The 18,443-nt window shown below is 45.1% G+C and overlaps 1 protein-coding gene across 5 annotated transcripts in view; it reads left to right on the forward strand.

Moving 5' to 3' along the window:
• The window catches only part of SIPA1L3 (signal induced proliferation associated 1 like 3), a 246,732-nt gene that overhangs the window by 84,889 nt on the left and 143,400 nt on the right, over positions 1 to 18,443 (forward strand). The window contains exon 2 of one of the 5 annotated variants that reach the window (XM_079799982.1): positions 14,070 to 14,139. The exons of 3 other annotated variants lie outside the window; for them this stretch is intronic. The gene's annotated coding sequence lies outside the window, so the exon portion shown is untranslated. Of the gene's footprint in view, positions 1 to 14,069; positions 14,140 to 17,621; positions 17,647 to 18,443 lie in introns of those variants that run through there. One more of the 5 variants, XM_079799986.1, reaches the window with a different exon arrangement.

The following is an 18,443-nucleotide window of genomic DNA, read 5'->3' on the forward strand; positions in this document are numbered from 1 at the left end:
ACCTGGATCCCCAGTGCCTGGAACAATTCCTGGCACTCAGTAGACATTTATTGAAAGAATGAATGTGCTCCCAAGTGTAGAATGGCCCAATACTGTTATTATTTTGCTGGAGGAGGAAATGTGTATCTGGTGGGGGTCCACTCATCAAGACTCAGTGACCCCTTTCCATGCGCCAGGCTCCAGCTCTGGGCTTCAAAACACCAAGGTACATAAGTCCTGATTCTCTAAGCTGATTTAAGCCATGGAGGGGGAGGGTGTGTTTGCTGAGTAGAGCCCAGATCCTGCATCAAAAGCTTAGCTGCAAGGAATTGTGAGAGCCAGTTCATGGCCTTTGTAATATTTTACTATTACAAAGTGGTGGAGTATGGCCTCCCACCAAGGCTCATAGATGGTAAATTTCCAATCATAGGAAGGATTATGGGCAGCCAAAATGTTTCCATTCTGTAAACATTATATGAAACATTATCATATACATCCAGAAACGGTCCAAGGGTACATCACATATTAAGCGTGTAGCTAGATGAGCTTGCACCAGCTGAACACACTCATGTAATCAGCTCTGAAAACATTATTTGCAGTCCCCAGAGGTTCCTTTCCTACTCCCTCCCAGTTACTCCTCTTTTCCCAGCAAAACCACTCTCTCAGTCTCTCATACCTGACTTTGAACCTTATGTAAATGCAGTCATACTTTATGTAAATGTTCCGTTGTGTATGGCCTTTCTGTTCAACATTATGTGGACAGAACACATTATGTGAGATGTCCATCTCATTGTGTTTCATGCCTACTCACTACCGTATACAGTCACAGGACAACCTGACTGGCAGGAAGAAGCCAGCCTTGAGAATAGCTAGGAAAAGTATTCAAAGGCCCTGGGGTAGGAATAAACTTAGAGGGGAAAGGAGGACAGTGGAGTGGGAGCATTTGGGCAATGGGTAAAGTGGAAAAAGATGAGGTTTGAGTTGTATTGAGAGAATTTAAACAGTAATCTGATGTGATCCCTGTTTAATTTGATCCGTCTGACTGTGTGTGAAGAACATAATCTAGGAAGGGAAAAGTGGACTCGGGGAGATCAGTGGAGGATCTGATTGAGTTGTCCAGGTGAAAGATGATGGTGGTAGCTTTGCCTAGGAAGGAGGGAGAAAGAAATGGAATCAGGATATGTTTTAGCAGAACTGGCTAATAGACTTGGAGAATAGGAAAGGAGAGACATAAAGGATTCTGTGTGTGTCTGTATCACAATTTTTCAGCCCTTCCTGCTGGTGGACACTCAGGTTGTCTCCCTTTTGCCTTACTCACAGAGGCTGCTCCGGGAAGTACCCACAGGCACATATCTTTGCTGAGCTAAGTCTTGAAGGATCAGGGCAAGGGCATTCCAAGGAACCAATTGAGCTAAGGCTGTGGCCTCCCCTGCACTGAGCTCATGTTGGAGTATGGACTTGCTGCCAGTTTTGAGATGGCTCATACTCTCCCATCTCCTACCTTTCACCAGCTGATTTCTCATCTGACCATGTTTAGACCCCTCCTCTCTGTAGTTAGCCCAGAGCTACAGTCAGCGTGGTAGTGGTAGGTGCATTATGTTGGAGTTGCTGCTCCTCCACTCAGGGCCATTGCTGTCTGCGTTCTGTGTCAGCTTTGTTTTCCCTTTGTGGGAATCACAATAGGGTTTAAAAGCAGTGGCCGAAGAGAGGCCGTTGGTTCTGGGCCAGGCATAGAGGATGACTGGCATAGAGGAAGTAAATAAGAAGACTTCATGTTTGTATGAGCCTGATTCTTCTGTGTTCTTTGTCCCCTGGTCCCTCCTGTTTCTTGTCTCTAAGGTTGTTCCTGAGAAGTCAGGGCCTTTCTGAGAGGCTTTGTGCATTTGGGGGACTCTAGGCCACTTGGTTACCAATGGCAGGTCAGCCAACATAAGTTTAAAACAGGCTGTGCTGCAAGCATGTGGGGAGAGAGAGGCCCTGCTCCTGTCTCTTTCCACCATCTGGGCCTTCAGGTCTCTGGAGAAGACCTGACTCCCACCCTGGCTTGGATTTCTCTCTTGTGCTGCTGAGAGGTGCTGGCCAAGATGACTTGTCTAAATTAGCAAATCTGGGAGTTGCCTTCTGCCTGCCCAAGGGCTATAGAATAAGAAGAATCATGGATCATGGATATTGGATCATGAGCAGATAAAACTTGTCATGTCTCAGCTCGTAATAGGTCCAGAGAGAGAGAGAGAGAGAGAGAGAGAGAGAGAGAGAGAGAGAGAGAAGGGGTGGGGGAGGGATGGCCTTAATGGAGAAAAATATAGGGCATAACCAAGTACTCTCAACTAAGTACTCTCCTAAATTGCTGGAGGACATGTGAATCATTGCAAACTTTTTAGGAGATGACCTGAAAAAATTTTGTATTTATTCAGTTTTGAATGAGCAGTGCATGCACATGATAAAATGTTCAAATGGCACAAAAAAGAGATAATACAGTGAAAAGTAAGTCTCCCTACCCATTGTTCCCCTGCTGTGTGAACTCCCATTTCAGGTGTGTTCTTCCAGAGATACTTAACACTGAAAAAAACACATACATGCAATTCTGTACTTTGATCTTGGACACCATTCTGTACTATAACTTTGTAATATTCCCTAAGTAGTTTTTGCTACAGCAGTGGCACTTCTAGAATCTACCCTACAAAAAAAAAAAAAATAAAAAAAAAATAATGGCCCCAATATTTATTTATTGCGGCATTGTTTGCAGTGGCAAGACAAAAACCAAATCCTGAAAATAAAATGAGTGCCCACTTTTCTGGGAATGGTAAAGTATGGCACATCTATTCTATGAAATATCAGCTGCTAAAAAGAGTGAGTAAGAGCACTGCTAGCTGATTTGGAAGCATTTTTGTGCAATATATATAAGAAGCAGGATTCAGAGAAGTAAATGTGATATCCTATTTGTGTAAAATACAGTGGCAAAAGTCTTTATGTCTGTGTTGTGATCAAGTGATGGATATCCATGGACCTCTGTCAGACTAGGAGAGGCTAGCATGGTACCAGGTACTGTTGTGAGAAGTAACTTCTGAGTGACCACTACAAGCCATTTGACCTCCTTCCCTCATCTGGTAGGATGAAATAATCAGAGTTCAGTCAGCTGTGTGAAACATTCAGTGCCACCAAGTCAGTCCCTTGTGAGAGTAACACAGGAATTACAGAAACACTGAAGTAAAGGTAAGTTCCAGATGAAGCTTCATGGAGCAGGCAGCACAGGCAACAACTTACCTTGCATCCACCCCAAACGCAGCACACACAGACATCCAATGGAACATTTCTCACGCCCAACTTGTAAAATGACTGAGAATCTACCCTACAGAAAAAAATGGCCCTAATATTTATTTACTAGGGGCCCAGGGCACGAATTCGTGCACCTTGAAAGGAACTGTGGGCCTTGAGGCTGTGGTGGGCACAGGGGCGGGTCTCGGCCCATCCTCTGTGCCCCTGCCCAGCCCCTCCCGCCATAGCCCCTAGTACCCTGTCTGCTGGCAGCCCCGCTCCCACCGCTGCCACTGCTCCCATGGCGCCGAGCGATTGGGGCCAGTGCCAGCAAGGAGGTGGAGAAGCCCTCGAGCGATTGGGCTGGCAGCTGCTGCTCACACCCACTGATGGCACCAAGCAATCGGGACTGGCGTTGGGCTCCAGCAGCGGGTGCGAGCAGCAGCTCCGGCGTCAGCAGTGGGTGCAAGTGCCCGGCGGGACCGCAGCATGCAGGAGCAAAGCATTTTTAGTAACCACCAGAGGCTTCCCCATGACAGCAACGGGCACCCCACCTTGGTCTGGTGTCCCTGCTCACCTGCTCCGCCATCATGCCGCGGCTGATGCCCGCCATGTTCCCCAAGTGCCGCCTGGTGGTCAGCACACGTCATAGTGACCGGTTGTTTGGTTGTTCTGCCGTTCAGTCTATTTGCACATTAGGATTTTATATATATAGATTGTGGCATTGTTTGCCGGGGCAAGACAATGGTGTGTGACCATGCAGGTCCTCTCCTGGTTGCAGGATAAGGATAGTCTTCTAGGGTGCTGGTGTTCCCCACAGAATAAATGTGGCTGTCGGGGTGGGTTGGACTCATGACTCCTTTGGGGTTACATCTTGTCTCTTGCTGGGCTTCAATTCTAGTAGATGTTCTTGAAGGGAAAGGCAGAGGGTCATATTGACATCCCCTCTCCCCATTGCCACTAGGCCACTGTTATCCATAGTACTCTCCCCCCTCTGGACTATCCCACATTTCTTCCCACCCCCACCAAAAAGAAAGATTATAATACTTCCTGTCTCTGGAGTAGCATCTCTTCCTCTCTTTTTACAGGTTGTTCATCAGAAGTGAGAGCTTACTTCTCACTGGCTTATCTATTTCTTTGACCCCCTCAGAGAAGGAAGTACCTGGTTGTTACTGATTCAGTAGCTCTGTCTTGCTTAGGGTGTATATATATAAAAAAGAATACCGCCCCCCCCCCCCCCCCGAAAAAAAAAAAAAAGAATAACCCTTAGGTTTCTGGTTTGAATAGATGTGTAGTTGATGGAATGTGGTAGACCAGTATCTACCAGTGGATGGTAGAGAAACAGGCATAGGTAAGGATATAATGTTTCTATATGTAGATATATGTGAATATATATATATATATGAGAAAGAGAATTTACATCTTTAGTGAAAATACAAAAATGTTCCCTACCAAAAAAAAAAAAAAAAAGGCAGTGACTTTGTTCACTTTTTCAATTCATTTAACAGGCATTTGGTGAGCTGCTCTTACTGTGCTGTGCACAATGTGAATCTGGCAGAAAACCACTTTGGAAATACTCATGAGACTATGTGAAGATCTTTCTTGAATCTCTTTTCTGCCTCACTCCCCCAAGACCAATCCATTAACAAGGCCTATTTGTCCTTGATCTGAAACAGATCTTCACCTGCCTCCTCCTTTCCATTCCAAAGCCCTCACCCTGTTTCAGGCCACCACGCTCTCTTCTGCCACATCTCACAGCATGCCTCCCTGGCTGCAGCCATCTGTCACACGGGCCTCCTGTGACTTTCACCAGGCTTGTACATTCTCCTCTATCTCCTGGGATAGTTTTTTTTCTTTTTAACTTTCATTAGAAACTTTATTACCAATCCAGTAATTCAATTTGGGTTGCCCTTTGAGTGTCTTTTAATCCTATATAATAAAAGCATAGTGTGCAAATTGTCTCCTCAGCCAGGGTTGTCCCGGAGTTCGACCAGGGAGCGGCGGCAGGCGACCGGGGTAGGGAGGGAGTACCTGGACAGCAGCTGCTAGGGACCCTACCAGTGAATGAATTTCATGCCCTGGGCCTCTAGTTTATATATAATTCACATGACTTAAAATTCACCCTTTCAAAGTGTACAGTTCATGGGGTTTTGGTATAATTACAAGATTGTACAACCATCACTGGTCTCTAACTCCAATGCATTTTCATTGGCTTAAAAAGAAACCCTATAACCATTAGCAGTCTCTCTCCCCCCATTTCTACCACCTTCTAGCCCCTGGCAATCACTGATCTACTTTCTATCTCTGGAATTGCCTATTCTGGACACTTTCTCTACATGGAATCATATAATATGTGGTTTTGGATGACTGGCTTCTTTCATTCAGCATAATGTTCTCAGTGCTCATACATGTTGTACCTGAATCAGTGCTTTATTCTTTTTATGGTTGCATGATATTTCATTGTATGGATTGTACCATATTTTTTATTTATCCATTCTTCAGATGATGGACATTCTGGAATATTCCCACTCACACTATTCACATGGGTTCCTTCTCCTTTCTCTGCTTCTGGGCTAAACTCACTCTGATTTCCGATGTGCTACTTCTCACCATTTGTACTTACACTGTATTTGTTTGCCTATTTGTTTTCTGTCCCCTGTTCTGGACTGGAAGCTTCGTAAGAGCAGTGACTACATCTACTTTTGTTCACCAGATTTAGCCCCCTACCTTGCAGAGTCCCCAGCATAGAGTAGTATTTAATAATTGCTGAATAAATGACTCAGTATATCTCATAGTTCTCATTTTACCTCCATCTAAGGCAAAATTATTGTAACCCCATTCTGTGGGAAATTCTGTATCTAGCTTTCTATGTGGTATTGAGGAGAAAACAAGGGTCCTAAAGCATGAGGACACTTTAAATGTTGGCAGGTTACTAGAAAGATTTCTCTGACATAAAACACTGTCCCTTTTGGTCATCTGCTGTGTAAAACTACAGTGTTATTTGAAAGTGCATTTGGCTGTCAAACTGGACCTCAGAACTAACAATGGTGCAAACTCAGTGGAATGTGTTTCTCTCATGAGTAAGATGTCAGAGATTTGTAATCCTGGTTTGGGGCAGCCCCACAGTCATCAGGAAGAGCAGGCTTCTTCTCTCTTTCTGCTTCACCATCCCTAGTCCGAGATGTAAGGTGGCTTTATGGTCCAATGTGACTACTGGAGTCAAGCCAGTGAGTCTGTAGTCCAGATGGGAATCTGGGTGTGTGTGTGTGTTGGGGGGTGGTGGGGGGGGGGGGGGGGGAGAACACACAAAAGTGGAGTCCAGCTGGTGTTTCTGGTAAGGAATTTCCCTGAAGTCCCATAACAACTATTTATCTCTTGTTGGTCACCCCTAGTCTTAAAAGAGATTGGGGGATATAGTCTTAGCTGAGCATCCTTAGAAGAAAGACAAGAATGGCTAGCTGGTGGGCAGTTAGCACCCAGTAGGTCCATTTCCTGCCTGCAGTATCCTGGGCCAGGCAGCCAGTTTCTGCTCATTGGCCTGGACCTTCAAGTCTCCCTAACTGGCCAGAATCAGAGCAGTGCCTTTTACCACGTGGTTTACCAGAGGATAGATTTTGAAACATCTCAAGGACCTTCAGTCCTCAGCAATGAAAATATTGGTAGTTCACCTTTATTGAACATTTATTACATGATAGGTCCTGCTCTAAACATTTGTCATGGTGTGATTTCCTAACCCTCACAATACCCCTATTATTATCCCTGTTTTATAGGTGAGAAAACTGAGGCCCAGAGAGGTTAAGTAACCATAGATGTTCTTGCCGGTAATAATGTGGTTTTTGGTGTTTTGTTTTGTTTTTTCATTCTTCCCTTTCAATATATTATGAATAAGAGGATTAAAATATAAAGCCTGACCTATTTTGTTAGATTGACCACTGTTCTGTCTTTCATCTGATTAGCTGAGATCTGGAGAGTTCTTTGTGGAAAAGCACCCAGCATTCGAAACCACATTGACAAGTTGTTTTTATGGGAGTGCAGGAAGAGGTTTAATTGTTGGCACATCCAGCAAATGCCTGGTGACACGGAGGAAAGATCCGCAGACTATGCAGGATTTCCCAGGCAGTGAGCCCGGGGCCAGCAGACCATGATACGGCTGTGCCAGTGCCCTGGGCTTGGCCTTTATTATTATTATTATTATTATTATTATTATTATTATTATTATTATTGGGTTGGGGGTTGGCTTTTAAAATCAGACTCCTGACTAGAAATCTTTAGAAAGAAAGAAGGCTGTTCCCAATTCAGATCCTCTAGATGCCCCTGATCAGCCATGCTTGGTAGAAATCTTTCCTAAAGATTGCCAAAAGTTCATTTCTGAGCTGTCCTTCTGGGATACCTTCAAATCCATGTTAGTGACTGCAAACTCTCCGGGGTGAGTTTAGCAGGTGTTCAGTCAGAAATGCTCTGGACTGCAAGCATTGTACCAGAATACACGAGTGGCAATGTCACTTCAACACCTAGGAGGTTGTTTGAATCCTATGACATCTGGATGTAGAGGATGTGGCTCAGAGGCGTGGCAGAATCAGCACCAGTGCTGCTGTGACGCTCTGGCTGCAAGGTGGCTGCTGCACCCACCTTTCCCAGGAGGCTGGGGCTTCGAGAGTTCAGCCCTTCTGTTCTGTTAGAGTAGTGTTCTGGGAACAAGAGGGACGCTCTCAAATCTAGATATCACGTCCACATTCCACACTGGAGAAAGGCAGACTGGAGAAGGGACACAGGGCTGTGTGGATGAGTCTGACCCTTTTTGCGAGGGTGCTTTTTCAGAATCCCTGAGTGAGAAACCTTCACTCCTATTTTTCCTTTTGTATTTGTGTCTCTGATCCATTAACATTGATGTCTGAAAGTGGAACCACATAGCTTTCAAGGCTGAGCCCATCTTCTGTTTATAAGTGGCATTGGTGGCAGTTCTGGATCCAGACCCACTAGGTTTAAATCCTTCCTGGCTGTGCCACCTACTTGCTGTGTGATCTTGGGCAAGTTACCTCTCTGTGCTTCTGGTCGGTTAAAAGTGGGGATGCTAGTAGTAGTTCACTTGAGAGTTAAATGAGTTGATGGTTAAAGAACTAAAAACAGTGCCTGGCATGTAGTAAAATCAAAGTGAAAATCTCATGCTTCAAGCCAGAATGAGAATTTATTTGCAAAGCCACATCGCTCTGGGATCTGGGCAGGGAATCCCAGAGCCTGGTCAGTGGGGCGGAGAAGCGTGTCACTGAGGTCACTGTTTCTTCTTCCATAGAAATTGGCAGCTGTGTGTGTTCTCGCGTCTGTTTCAGGGTGCGTTCCCACCGGCAGTGACCGTTCCCCGGACGCCACAACTGCCATATGTATAGTGGTCAAGGGCCTAGATTTTCCCAATTCTTCACATGGCAGCTTTTCCTCATTGGCAAGTGGGTAGAGGTGGTCGAATGAACAGATATTTTTCTGAGTTAGTATTTCAGAGACTGGATGGGGGTGAGTATAATGGGAATCTTCCCTAAATGAAGAGGGATTGAACCACTTTATTAGTGGGTAATTCCCTGATATCTCAATGTGAGGCTCTGATCAAGTCTAGAAAGGAGAATGCAGCTTATGGCAGAAGGTCCCAGTGGGCTTGGTTCTCCTTCACCGCAACCTCAAAGCCTAGATCAGCCACGTACACAACCTGTTACACAGAGGAGAGAGCCTGGCTGCCCCTGTCAGCACTTGGTCAGGAGGGTGCATGCGGCCAGGCCATCTTAGAGGTTGGGTGAACATTGCCCAAGCTGTGTGTTCTCCAAGGCAGAAAGCAGAAGAGAGCCTGCTGCCATCTCTGGACACCAGGAGAGCTTGTGGTCCTGGTCCAGCCTTTGGGGCTAATAACCTGCCCCCTGGCAAAGCAGGTGCCAGCAACAGTCATAATCTCTGACCAATCAGATTAGCCACACGTTTGTGTGGGGTTTTTTGTTTCTTTCTTTGTTTGTTGTGTGTGTGTTGGTTTGTTTGTGGGTTTTTGTTTGTTTGTTTGTTTGTTTTTTGGTCTTTGGAGAGGACCAAGTGAAAGGGAATGAAGAAGTATAAGTGGATGAGCCCCTTCCTTCCTTCCTTCCTTCCTTCCTTCCTTCCTTCCTTCCTTCCTTCCTTCCTTCCTTCCTCCCTCCCTCCCTCCCTCCCTCCCTCCCTCCCTTCCTCCCTCCCTCCCTCCCTCCCTTCCTTCCTTTTCCTTCCTTCCTTCCTTCCTTCCTTCCTTCCTTCCTTCCTTCCTTCCTTCCTTCCTTCCTTCCTTCCTCCCTCCCTCCCTCCCTCCCTCCCTCCCTCCCTCCCTCCCTCCCTCCCTTCCAGAGATAGAGGAAGGGAGAGAGAAGCATCAATTTGTGTTCCACTTATTTATGTATTCATTGGTTGATTATTGTAAGTGTCCTGACCGAGGATCGAACCCACAACCTTGGGGTATTGGGACGACACTCTAGCCAACTGAGTTACTCATCCATGGCCTGGATGAGCCTTTCCTTGTGAGCTGGGATGGAAATACAAGGGAAGACTAGAAATGTCAGGTCCAGAAACACAGGAACAGAAAGGCCCAGGCACAGCGGCTGCCTTGGGGTCAGGAGAGCAGCACCCCGGCTGGCCAGCCTCGCAGAAGTATCTCACATGGAGCCATGGCACCATCAAAACCTCACAGTATTTTTGCATTCCCTGCCGCGGTTTCCTAAACTTGGGTCCCCAACCAAAAATGGAAAACTGTTTTTGATCCTCAGTGAAGTTGAATTCACAGATGTGAAGGGCTGACTGTAGAAGCACAAGTTGTGAATTTTGACTGTGTTCTAGGGCCATCTGTACTTTGAATCATGATATAAGAGATTGGTTTTCAGTATGTTGATTGTGGAGTGATGGAACATGGTCAGACACTTCCCTGAAGGCCCATTTTATAAGACAGAACAAAGTGGAGCTGTTGTAGGTAAATGGGGGTGGGCAGGCCTGGAGCTTCACCCACTCCTCCCCTGACCCTCTGCAGTCTCCTCAGGACCATACTCAGAGGGGGTAAGGGTAGCACCTCCTGGGCTCTAGTGAGGCCTGGCTCTGCCTTCAGCTGGCCCTGGGCTCTAGGCAACTCACTGAAGCATTCTGAACCTCACTTTCCATCAAGTGGACAGATCAGACTAGATCCAAGGGTCCTTCACCCAGCTTCTGTGGACAGCTTCAGAGGTCTTCGACTTCTTTGAGACATGCAGTATTTTGTGGGTGTTTGTTTTTTTTCTGGAGAGACATGATATAGTTTTGTCAGCTTCTTAGAAGGATCATGTTCACCCAAACATGAAGGAGCACTGTATTGATTTCTGAGATCCCTTCCAGTTCAATCAATCAGTTATTTCTGTTGTATATGATAGACTCTCCCAGATTCAAACTGGCTTGAACTGCAAAGGCAACTTAATGGCTCTAGGACCTGAGAAAATCCCAGAGCTGGTCTGACCAGAGTCAGTATTCAGGTATTATTCTCAAGATTCCACCCTTCTCCACTTCTGGGCTCACCTCTCTCAGCTTTTACTTCATTCTCAGGTGTCCCACCCCTACTTCCAGGGAGCAAAGTAGCCCTCCAACAACCCCTGCCTTACATCCCATCCTTTCCCCCAGTAATTGCAGCAAAATTTCCAGGGCCAACTCTGATTAGCCCTGCTTAGGTCATGTGTTTCTCCCAGAACCCAACACTGTTGGTAAGGGGAGGGGGCCGCTCAGGCTAGGAGTTAGGCCAGGATGCCCTCTCACCCCCAGGTTCTTTCATCTGAGATTCTGTTTCTTGGTATAATCCCAGGGAAGCTTTGCGCTTGGCCCTATGAGTGTAACATAGGGGACAGGTGGGACAGGGTTATTGCTGTAGTGGGTCTGCTGGGACATCTGGGGTCCTGGGTATTTCCTGCCCCTATAGCCCATCTTTGTTGCCATTTCTACAACCTCTTGGCAACTGCCTCTCTGCTGTGGCTCCTCCCATGTATGAGGGATCCCAGACCGATGGACATCACAGCTTCCTCAGTTTGGCAGGAAGAAGATTCCCAGCTCAGAGAGACAGATGAGTCTGTCCATGCTGATGAGTCTTTCAAGAGCCCTATGCATCACTCTAGAGAAGGAAAGGGGGAAAATTAGAGCAGCATAAAAGCAAATTTTAAGAGGAAGCTATTAAAATTTTACAGGAGCTTTATTGCAGGGGCTTTCTGACCATCCCAGGAATTTTTTAAATGGGAAGTCTGGTGATAAAGGAAAATGTCTGGAGACTTATGGTTCCCTCCTGCCCTCCCAAGCATCTTGAAAACTAGAACTGTTAGGGACTCATAGACCAGTTTAGGGATAGTGCCTACCCAACAGGCTATTTCTGAGTTTTTTAAAAGTATGTATTTTCCTGTATTTGCTGTTTCTATGCATAGTAACTGTTTTAAAATTTTATTTTGTGCTTTCCTAAGTGACTTGGTAATGAGTTGTGGGAATCATCAAGAACTACAGTTGTCTCTCCTCTTCCATGTTAGTTGAGAGTCATTTAGTTGTGTGAACAAATACTAATGCAGGCCAGCCTGCTTCAGTATAAAAGGAAATGTATGGACTCATAGTCTGTGACAATGTACATGTAATGGCTTCAGGCATGGCTGGATCCAGGGCCTCTCCTAAGGTTTCCAGGATCTAATTTCCTTTCAGCTCCCACCTCTGTATTTCTCTGTGTTGATTTTAACCTCGGGTAGTCTCTTGGGCAGTTCCCTGTGTATATCAACCACTTTAGCAGCTCTAAGGGAAATAATCTCTTTCTCTGTAGTCCTAGGACATGTCCTAAGGCTGCCATTTATTGGACCTAATCAGCCTGACTTCAATGCCAGGGCCACCCTGAGCCATCTGAGGCCAGGGCCAGGGAAGGGGAGGTACAGTGGCTTTATTAGTCAGGCTAGGATCATATGACCACCACCACCACCACCCCTTTCCTATGTGTAGAGTCATTCCCACAGGAGTTGAGTGGGAAAGGTGAGGTTCAGGGGGCTGAGATGCAGTGTGAGTCAAAACAGCCAATGCTCAGTATCTGATTCTACCCCCAACCCCAAATTATTATCTTTCCTGGGAACACGCTTCACCTTTCCCTGATCTCAGGTATAGCTTAGGGGTTCTTAATCTCAGGACCATTGACCCTTGAAAGATCCTTGGATGGAATTTAGAGGATTGTGAACTTGGCTTGAAGAAATTTACATCTTTATTTTATCTACCATCTGAAATTTAGCATTTTTCTTTCCTTCTGAATGAGAACCACAGGCTACAACTGTATTAACTGGTGACTGTCACGGCTAGAAATCATAAATATTTCCATATCACATTATAGTTGGGGTAATATAAAAAAATATCATGTAGATTCATCTATTTCTAAATAACTGTAGTCACTGAGATTTCATAATTTAAAGCATTTATAAAGAAGCATGTGTATTATTATATCTCAAATTTGATTGTATTTTACAGATATTTTGATACCTGAATATAATTGGTTTCCTTTGTAATCTTGTGTATTGTATTTTATACATTTAAAAACATGATTCTAAGAAGAAATTTACGCCCTTCTTTATCAGGCTACCAACAGGAGTCCCTAGCATGAGAAAGATTAAGAACCTCTTTTTTAACCAGAAGCATAGGGGCAAGATTATTGAATCTGTTCTGATTTCTGTACCCTGGAAAGTTGGTTTGTTAGGGTTTCCTTCCTGGGGGAGCTTCCTGGAGGAGCTGGCTAGTGTTTGAGCATGGCCTTGGTATGTGGCAGCATTTTGGCCATAGCAGCATTGGGGAGGAGGGTCAGGGAGGCATTGTCAGCCTGTGGTTAGCCCTCTCTTCATTGACCGCCATGACTGTCGCCTGGCCAAGTAGTCTGGAGCAAGACTGTCTGGGTTCATCCCAGCTATAGTGTACTTTTGACTGGCTGGATGCCTCAGCTAGTGGGTTCTTTACCCACTCCATGCCTCAGTTTCCTCATCTGTAGCATGGACACAATAATAGTATCTATTTTTAGGGTTATTGGGAGAGTGAAATGAGTAGGCACATGTCTGCTAGGATAGAAGGTTCTAGGTTGTCCTCTCAGATCTCATCTCCCTGACTTAGTAAATTCCTGGCCTAAACTGAAATGGGATGGTGAGCAGTATAGACAGTAGCTTCTCATTCTGAAGACATTCATTCATCCATGAAATATCCATTTAAATATGAGCAACTCTACTAAATATTCAAAAAGCATAAATTAATAATATAAAAGTTGCATGTGAAGATAAGTGCTATTTCTCTGCCCCTCCTCACAAGTGTCTGAAGGAAATGTGCTCAGAATGGCCTACTATGTGCCCAAGTCACCTCCCTGTCCTCCTCTCCCACCCCTCAGCCCCTCACTCACCCTGCACGAGGCACATGGACCTCCTGTTGCTACTCAAATGCTCCCCCTACATATGCCCTGCCTCAGGTCCTCTGCCATTCTAGTCACCTGGAAGGTTCTTTCTGAGCTAGCCACATAGTTCTTAGTCTCTTATATTCATGACTCTGTTTCTCTCCTCAAGCCTCTGACCACTCTGTGAAATAGCAGCTGCATCACTCTCCTCACCCTGCTCCCTGACTTCATATTGTGTGTTTATTGTCTTCCTCATCTACTGGAATGTCTGCTCCCTGAGGATAACAACTTTGTCTCGATCACTGGTGTCCCCTTGGTGCCTGGCACAGAGCAGGTGCTCAATAAATGTTTTGTTGAGGGAGTGAATTTGTGAACAGAATATAGTTATCAGAAAGGCTCCAGTTGGCCAAAAATATAGCCTTATTCTTTTCTGTCTCTGTAGAAGCACAATTTTTTGACATCAGCTCTCCTGGGACCCTCAAGGAAACACTAGAGTCCAGAACGTACTAAGGGTGAGTACAGTATGGTTGTTTATTTGTTTTGCTTAAATTTTACAACTAGTATAAATAAAGTCTCTTTATTTAAAAAAAAAATGAATTTGAGTGTCAAGGGAAAGATGGAAGTCTCCTTCATTGCCCCTCTATACCAAAAATCTAGCCCCCCTCAGAAGTAATTACCGCTAGAAGTTGGGTGAGTATCCAGCCAGACCTCTTCCCATCCATGAACATATATGTATCCTATATAATAAAGAGGTAATATGCAAATTGACCGTCACACAAGATGGCCCGCCCCATGTGGTCAAAGATGGCTGCCACAAGATGGCCGGCCAGGGGAGGATAGTTGTGGGCGATCAGGCCAGCAGAGGAGGGCAGTTGGGGGGCAACCAGAACTCAGGGGAGGGAGAGCAGATGCGGGGGGACCAGGCCTGCAGGGGAGGGCAGTTAGGGGGGGAACCAGGCCTGCAGGGGAGGACAGTTAGGGGTTACCAGGCCAGCAGGGGAGGGCAATTGGGGGCAATCAGGCTGGGCAGGCAAGTAGTTAGGGGTGATCAGGCTGGCAGGCAGGTGAGCGGTTGGGAGCCCAGCAGTCCTGGATTGTGAGAGGGATGTCTGACTGCCAGTTTAGGCCTGATCCCACAGGGGCAGTCGGACATCCCCCGAGGGGGTCCCCAGATTGGAGAGGCTGTAGGCTGGGCTGAGGGGACATCCGCGCACCACCCTCAGTGCACGAAGTTTGTTCACTGGGCCTCTAGTCCTATGTAATAAAAGCCTAATATGCAAATTATCCCCTCAACTGGGAGTTTTGACTGGGAGTTCGACCGCTCACTATGATGTGCGCTGACCACCAGGGGGCGGTGCAGACATAGTGGGCGTCAGCTACACAGATCTGGCAGCGGGTGGCAGTGGAGGCGCTGCCAGCCCTATGGGCCCTGAAGAGAGGGGGGACCGCGGCGGGATGCTGGAGCACGTGAGCAGGTGGTGCCAGGCCAAGGCGGATGTGAGTGGGGGCCCAATTGCCCCGCTGATTGCCCTGTAGATGGCAACCAGCAGTGGCAGAGGGGGGGCGGGGGCCCGCCGTCCAGCTCCCAGGCGCTAAGGGAGCTGGGTGAGGGCCCAATGACTCAGGCAGAGGTGGGGCACAAGGGGGGCCTGGGGGCCCAGGTGCTGCCTAAGGCCCAGAGGCCAATTGGGACCTGCCCTTCCACGCCAGGACGCTCATGCTTCGATCGTTAGCCAGGCCTAGGGACTGTACCTGTGCACGAATTTTGTGCACTAGGCCTCTAGTTTACACATAATTACACATAAGGGTTTCGAATATATTACATTTAAGTTTCATGGGGATTGATAATGAACACCTTCTTGTGTTTTCTTTGGGATAGAGTCTAAGCAGGGGAGTGGGCCTCAGAATATGAGGTGTTTCCAGTTGGGCCATTCCTAAGTGGGACACCAAACCTTTGTTGGCAGGATGCAGGGAGGGTGCTTAGGGGTTGTTGTCTGAGTCTTGAAGCACCAAGACTCCAGCAGGGTAGAAAGTGGGGAGGGTAGAAGATTCTGGCATCCAGACTCGATGCAGGCAGTGATGTTGGCTCAGTTGCAGGCACTAGTCAGTGGAGCTATGAGAAACTGAGTGGATGTAGGCAGTAACTTCTCTCTTGGCTGTTTATTGGATACCATTGCATTTCTTCATCCTGGCCTAAGGCTCTGCCTGGATACCAGTAGAATGTTTTGTGGGACAGTCTCTAGGGGCCCAGATTTTCATCAAAGGATGCTTCTTAGCCCAATTTTTTACCTTTCTTATTTGAAGGAATTTTAGATTTATTAAAATGTTGCAAATATAGTACAGAGAATTTACATACACATACCCATCACCCAACTTCCCCTAATATTCCTATCTTAAGTAAGTTTAACACAACTGTTCAAACCAGGAAATTAACACTGGTCCAGTACTATGAACTAAATGACAGATTTTAGTCACATTTCACTAGTTTTTCCACTGATGTCCTTTTTCTGTCCCAAGATCTTATCCAGGACCCCATACTGCATTTAGTTGTCACATCTCTTTAATCTCCAATCTGTAATGATTGGAAGACAACTACTATGTTATTTTTGTAGACTGTCTCAGTTTGGGTTTTGTCTGATGTTTTCTTATGTCTAGAGGTTAGGCATATTTTGGCAGAAACACCACAGAGGTCATGTGCCCTCCTCAGTGCATTGTACCAGGGAGTTCTTGGTGTCCGTGTGTCTTATCACTTAGGTTATTGACCTGGATCACTTGGTTAAGGTGCTATCTGCTGGGTTCCTCTTCTTCTTTCTTTCTTTTCTTTTTTTTTTTAAATAAATCTTTATTGTTGAAAGTATTGCACATGTCCACCTTTTTTTCCATTGACCCTCTCCAGGCCTCCCCTGCCCCCACCCCAGGCCTTCACCACCCTATTATCTGTGTCCATGTGTTATGTATATATGCATATAAGGCCTTTGGTTGATTACCTCCCACCCTCCCACACTCCCTCCAAGATTCTGCACTCTGTTCCATGCTTCTATGTCTCTGGATACACTCTGTTCATCAGTTTATTTTGTTAACTAGGTTCCATATAGGAGTGAGATCACGTAATACTTACCTTTCTCTCTCTGGCTTATTTCACTTAGCTTTATGCTCTTCAGGTACCTCCATGCTGTCTCAAAGAGTAAGAGATTCTTCTTTTGTACAGCTGCATAGTATTCCATGGTATAAATGTACCACAGCTTTTTTATCCACTCGTCTACTGATGGGCACTTGGGCTACTTCTACATCCTAGCTATTATAAATTGTGCTATGAAACATAGGGATGCATACATTCTTTGTGATTGCTATTTCTGGTTCCTTAGGATATATTCCTAGAAGTGGGATCACTGGGTCATACGGCAGTTCCATATTTATTTTTTTTGAGGAAACTCAATACTGTTTTCCATAATGGCTGCACCAGTCTGCATTCCCCACCAGCAATGTACTAGGGTTCCCTTTTCTCCACATCCTCGCCAGCACTTGTCATTTGTTGATTTGTTGATGGTAGCCATTCTGACAGATATGAGGTGATACCTCATTGTCATTTTTAATTTGCATCTCTGTGATGATCAGTGACTTTGAGCATTTTTTTCATATGTCTCTTGGCCATATACAGTATATGTCCCACTTTGGAGAAGTATCTATTTAGGTCCTTTACCCATTTTTTTAATTGGATTGTTTGTCTTCCTTTTGTTAAGTTGTGTGAGTTTGTTATATATTTTGGATATTAACCCTTTATCAGATGTATCATTGCCAAATATGTTCTTCCATACAGTGGGGCTCCCTTTTTTGTCTTGTTGATGGTTTCTTTTGCTGTGCAGAAGCTTTTTTATTTTGATGTAGTCCCATTTGTTTATTTCCTCCTTCGTGTCCTTTGCCCTAGGAGATGTATCTGTAAACATATTGCTATGAGAGATGTCTGAGATTTTGCTGCCTATGGTTTCTTCAAGGATTTTTTATGGTTTTCTGACTTACGTGTAAGTCTTTTATCCATTTTGACTTTATTCTTGTGTATGGTGTAAGTTGGGGGTCTATTTTTTTTTTTTTTTGCATGTATCTGTCCAATTTTCCCAAAAACCATTTATTGAAGAGACTGTCTTGACTCCATTGTATGCTCTTGCCTGCTTTGTCAAATATTAATTGAGCATAATGACTTGGGTCGATTTCTAGAGTCTCTGTTCTGTTCCATTGATCTATATGCCTGCTCTTGTGCCAATACCAGGCTGTTTTGAGTACAGTGGCTTTGCAGTATAACTTGAAATCTGATATTATGATTCCTCCAACTTTGTTCTTCTTTCTCAAGATTGCTGCAATTATTCAGGGTCTTTTTGATTCCATATAAATTTTTTGGAGTATTTTGTTCTAGATCTGTGAAATATGCTGTTGGTATTTTAATAGGGATTGCCATGAATCTGTAGATTGCCTTGAGTAATATGGACATTTTTAATGATGTTGATTCTACCAATCCACGAAACACGCTATATTCTTCCACTTGTTTGTATCTTCTTTTATCTCTTTTTTCTACGTTGTTTAGTTTTCCAAGGACAGTTCTTTGGCCACTTTGGTTAAGTTTATTTCTATGTATCTTAATTTTTTTTTGTTGCAATGGTAAATGGGATTGTTTTGCTTAATTTCTCTTTCTGTGAGTTTCATTATTTGTATATAAAAAAAAGTCATTGATTTTTGGATGTTGATTTTTGTATCCTGCAAACTTTGCCAGATTCATTCATTAAATCTGGTAGTTTTTTGGTGGAGTCTTTAGTGTTTTCTATGT

The sequence above is a fragment of the Cnephaeus nilssonii genome (genome assembly GCF_951640355.1).
Source record: "Cnephaeus nilssonii genome assembly, chromosome: 20".
Classification (NCBI taxonomy): Eukaryota; Metazoa; Chordata; class Mammalia; order Chiroptera; family Vespertilionidae; genus Cnephaeus; species Cnephaeus nilssonii.